The 5390-nt window shown below is 40.9% G+C and overlaps 1 pseudogene; it reads right to left on the bottom strand.

Annotated features, from left to right (window-relative positions):
• Positions 1-3451: 3451 nt before the first annotated feature.
• LOC102829231 overlaps positions 3452-5390 on the bottom strand; it is an 83156-nt pseudogene continuing 81217 nt past the window's right edge.

Genomic DNA, 5390 nt, shown 5'->3' with positions numbered 1-5390 from the left:
GATCCACTATCTTGTTTGTTCTCTCTACTGTAAATAATTTTAAGCATAATTTTGAAGTATTTTAAAAACACAGGCTTGTTGTTTGTGTACTTGAACCATTTGATACCATTTTTGTGTATTTGAACAATAAAACTCAGTGATTAAAAACTGCTATATTCAGACTGAAAACAAAACAAAAAAACCAGTAGTAAAAACAGAATGTAGGTTACATGGGGTTCATTTCCTTGACTCAGGGTCTAAGTCTCCTCTTTTCTGCTGAGAACTAGCATGGGATTTGAGACCAACTTGAAGCACTTTTATCATTTAACAGCTAAGGCTCACAGAATTCCAAACACATAGACTACAGAGGAGGGAATAATCTTTGTAAAAGGACTTCAGGCTTGGTAAAGTAAATGATCAAAGAAAAAGTGAAAGATGTTTAACAACATGGGTTGGCACAGTGGTTGAAACCATGTGATCAAATATAGCAATGATATGAGGATGGCACAAGACTGGGCAATGATTTGTTCTGCTGTACATAGGGTCATGATGAGTCAGAACTACTTGATGGCACCTAACAACAACACAATGTCTACAGAACCCTTCTTGTAGGTTTCATAAGAATCAAATGCAATACTACTATCTAAACAACCAGCATATTTGTAGTATTTTGGAAGGCCCTTGATTAATGCAACTAGGTTGAACTTTATCATTCTCATATTGAGGCTATAGTATTTACTTCCAGCTTTGGTCCTTATTCTGCTCATTAGGAGATATGCTGAAGTACAGCAAAGCTAATTAAACTGTTATATTGTATAAAATCAAAACAATTAACACCATGGGAAATATCAGCCAATCTTGAATAGAAAAAGAGTAGTCATAAATTGTGTCTAGTTTTTATGAATTGGTGTCTTACCTCAGAGGGAAGTGTTAACAGGAAAAGAAAACACTTCACTCTGACCCTTGCAGTTCAAGAGACATTTGAAAGTGAGACAGAAGGATAAAGAGTGTGAGGTATTGTATTTAACCAAGGAAATAAGGTCACGTGAGAATCAGAGAAAAGTCAATCCAATACTCTGACTGTCTTCTCACCGAGAATATTAGGAGGCTGGTAAAGTCTTTGCCATTTCAGTAGTTATGCAAAGGGTATTTCTAGGATATATGAGGTTCTTTGAACAATTGTGGTAGACATGCTGACTTGCAGGGGAAATAGAATGACTAGAGCAATTAAAACAATTTGTATATGAGTCCTGAGAAAGGAACTGGGGAGTCAGTGAGACTGAGAACTTACCTGATTTAAAATACTAGTGACAAAAGCAGTGTAGACAAGCCGGAATATAAACACAGATAGCCAAAAATAGCAGACATACTTAATTTATGCACAGCCTAGCAGGAGTCCTGGTGTGGCGCTGTGGGTTAATGCGCCAGACTGCAAAGCCATTTGAACTGCAAGGTCCATGGTTCAAGCTCACCAGCTGCTCCTTGGCAACCCTATACAGGGTCACTATGGGTCGGAATCGACTCAACAGTACTTAACAGCAACAACAGGGAAAATGTACTGTTACCTTTAGTAGTTATAGTGCAGGATAAGAACAGTGGCTACTGCACATAGTTCATTGTGTAAATCAAGTTGTGAGTGTTTTTGTGCCCTTCCATCTTCTGCCTAGACACACACATACATGTACACACACAGGGAATTTTTAAAGATCCTCTATAGGTATATTTAAAGACAAGGATGCTAAGTAAATGTTATCAATAACATTGCTCACACTCCCCACCCCAGCACTGGAACCAGGAAGTACAAGATTGCTATCTATTTATCTATTAATGCATAACAATATTATTTTAAATTTAGCAGATTAAAACAGCAAAGATTTATCATCTCATCTTTTCTGAGCAAATAATGTTGACATATTGTCAGGAGGGACCAGTCACTGGAGAAAGATATCATGTTTAGTAAGGTGGAGGGTCAGAGAAAAAGAGGAAGACCCCCCAACGAGATGGATTGGCCAAGTGGCAGCATTGATGGACTGAAGCGTGGCAACAGTAATGAGATTGGCCTAGGATTGGGCAGTGTTTCGTTCTGCTGTGCATAAGGTCGCTATGGGTTGGTACTGACTCGATGGCACCTAACAACAACAACTTTTCTGGGCATCAGGAATCTGGGCACAGCTACTCTGAGCCCTTTGCAAGGCTTTACTAAACATCTTGACCAGGCTGGGTACTCACCTGAGGCTCAGGAAAAGAAGAGCTATTTTCACAGTTATGAGTTTGCTGGCAGCATCATTCAGATTCTTGTAGGTTGCAGGATTGAGGGCCTTAAATTTCTTGCTGGTGGTGGGACTTAGGGCATCTTTAGTTCATGACCTATGACTCCTGCCACATAGCAGTTTACACTATGGTAGCTATTGCTTTAAAGTCAACAGCAAATAGAGTTCTTCATCATGTAATATTTTGTAATGTAATTTAAAAAAAAAAAAAGTTGCATTGTCCCTTTTTTTTTTTTTTTTTCAAGTCACAGATCCTACCCACATAGCTCAAGGTGGAATGAATCATGGGGGATTGCTCTGGAACTGTAGGATAAGCACTGGACTGCTAACTGCACTGTTGGTGGTTCAAACCCCAAAGCTACTCCTCTAGAAAACCCTATACAGGATCGCTATGAATTGGAACCAACTCAATGGCATTTAGCAACAACAACAAAAACCCCACAATATTATGTGTCAGAAGTTTCATAGACATTGGATAACTAATCATTCAACTTCACTCTGAGGTGTATATTATTATTACTCTATGGTTGAAAAAATTGAGCTTCCCAGAGATGAAGCAGTTTTTCCCAGGGTTAGAAAATTAGAGGAATGGGTTTAAGATTCAAATATAGATCTAGCTGTAAAAAAGCAAGTTTGTTTTCCCTTCTTCCCCCAATTTTCCTGTTAAGGCCAATGGCGACTTCCAAGAATGGTGTTGAACAGGGAGTTGAAATGATTGAGACCTTTCCCTTTTAGAGAGCTGTCTGTTAATATAACTAGTTTTGGCTAACTGACCTAGAGAACCAGGCCACTCAGAGAGCCTCACTGAGGATTATTTCTCCCAACAGTAACAAACTAATCTTCAGAATTCAGCTTCAGAGGGTCCCTGTGATTACCATGCTCTTTCAAATCCTGGAGAACATTTCAATTTGGATTGGGGAAACAATTTTCCATATGGAGTCTAAAGTCAGATGATGATTTATAGGTACCATGACAAAGCATGCTTAAAAAATTCATGATAGAGCCTTAAAAAGTTAGAGGAAAATTCCATTGACTTTTTTTTTCCCCCTTTTGAAAAAAACAACATTTTCAACAATTATTCTGAAACAAAACCATACACACACATGGTATTTGCACACTCTGTGTTTTCAGTGTTTCTGATGGAAGGGAAGCGGGCAGTTGCGAGGAGTCAGGACAAATCAATCCAGGTGGTTTGCTCAGCTTCACATTATCTAAAGGCCTGGGATGGAAGATGCTAAGGTCTTGAAGTCCCAAATTGTCATGACTCCATTGATGTCGGTAGTGCAGAATTTATGGCAATCTTGCATGGATAGACACTTCATTGATGTTGTTCTGGTGCAGTGTCTCCAAGGTTGTGTTGCAGTTCTCAGTGGTGGCCCAGTTGTCCATGTTGTGGAAGCATTCCCTAGTAGACAACTTGCGCTGGATGCTCTGTTTTGAAGCATTGAGTTTGGAGACGAAAGTCAAACAGCCATAGTTGACATAAAGAGCAAGGGACAGCAGTCGTGGCCAGCAGCCACCAACGCTGTTCTCTAAGACCAACAATACACTCAGGAGCCACAGGAACTTGGTCTTCAGAGTTGAAACCTGCACGCTCTTTGAGGCATCCACAACAGACACAGTGCTGTTGTGGCTGACGCAGGCCAGGTGACTCCTGCTGGTGAAGAAGTTAACCCCATGCACCCAGCCACCATTGCCGCTGCCACCCAACTCTGACATAAGCTGAGCAAAAGCCATCTTACTGCTCCATGGTGTACTGGCTGGCTTCTCATCCACTTCTTTAGTGTAGGCAGAAAACATCCTGCACTTGAAGTCACCTGAGCCTGCTACCAGCAAAACATTGTTGGGATGCCAGTCCAAGCTGAGGACCGTACAGCAGATTGGCTTCTTAATGTGCTTGCTTATCTACCAGTCATTTTCAGACTTCAAGCAACAGACAGAGATGAGCCATGCTCCACTTCCCATGGAAAATTTGTTCTCCAGTGGGGACCACTTCACAAAAGTGGCCGCCAGTTAAGTCTCAGGATCACCAGTGTGGACTTCCAGACCCCATGTTTTTGACTCCAGACGTACACGTTGCGGTCTGCCCAGAAAATGATGAGGCGGTTGCTCTTGGAGGCCCTGTGATATGTCCATTGTGTTCCTTGAGTTCATGAGCTTTCACCCACTGGCTCCCACTCTTTTTTTTTTTTTTTTAAAGTTTTGTTTGTGAATTATGTGTTAGTTTACATGGGTTAACATTATCTTTACATTCATCCGATCATATTTTTTGTTTCATTGCAATGATCACAATCTCCTGCATGTGTCATCAAACAACCAAAGGGTATACCCCACATGCCTGCCCCCTGGCTTCCAGCCCACAGACCCCTTCCTCCCTCCTTGAGTCCAGAGTCCCCAGCGGCACCTTCTGTCCACTTCATTGTCTCTGCCTCCATCCCTAGTTGCTGCCTCCTGGAACAGGGTCTAGCTCTTACACTTTTCTTCCTTGATGGGTCTAGGGATCTCTGCTCTTGGATTGCAAAATCAGCCACTCTCCTCCTTTTGAACATTTACATTTACCTTTCCAACACTCACTGTCAGACCTGATAGCAATCATTCCCTATTGAACAACAGGAGTCCTTTCCCCTCACTTTTTATTAACTCCATCCAGACAGGTTGTCTTCTTAATGACTTTTTGCTCTCTTCATGTATGATATTCTTGATGTCATCCCTTTTAGTGTGGGTGCTTTTTGTTAATCTTTACAATAATGAACGTATGCCATATTTCTCCTTTTTGTGACTGCATGATCTCACTCAGCATAATGTCCTCAAGGTTCATCCATTTTATACCGTGTCTTGGTGCTTCCTTGTTATTCTTCAGGGTGGCATAATATTCTATTGTGTGTACATACTAAAGTTTGTTTATCCATTCTTCCATTGATGGACACTTACGCTGTCTCCATCTTTTTTCTTTTGTAAATAGTACTGCTATGAACATTTGAGTGCATATGTATCAACTCATGTTATGGCTCGTATTTCTTGTGGATAAATACCAAGTAGAGGACTTGCTGGATCATAGGGTATCTCTATTTCCAAACTTCTGAGGAAGCACCATATTGTTTTCCAGAGTGGTTGGGCCATTTTACAATCCTACCAGCAATA

This window comes from Chrysochloris asiatica, unplaced genomic scaffold (assembly GCF_000296735.1).
Source record: "Chrysochloris asiatica unplaced genomic scaffold, ChrAsi1.0 scaffold00131, whole genome shotgun sequence".
In the NCBI taxonomy this organism is placed as follows: Eukaryota; Metazoa; Chordata; class Mammalia; order Afrosoricida; family Chrysochloridae; genus Chrysochloris; species Chrysochloris asiatica.
Note: the sequence above shows the minus strand (reverse complement) of the source record. Positions and strands in the feature narration are given on the sequence as shown.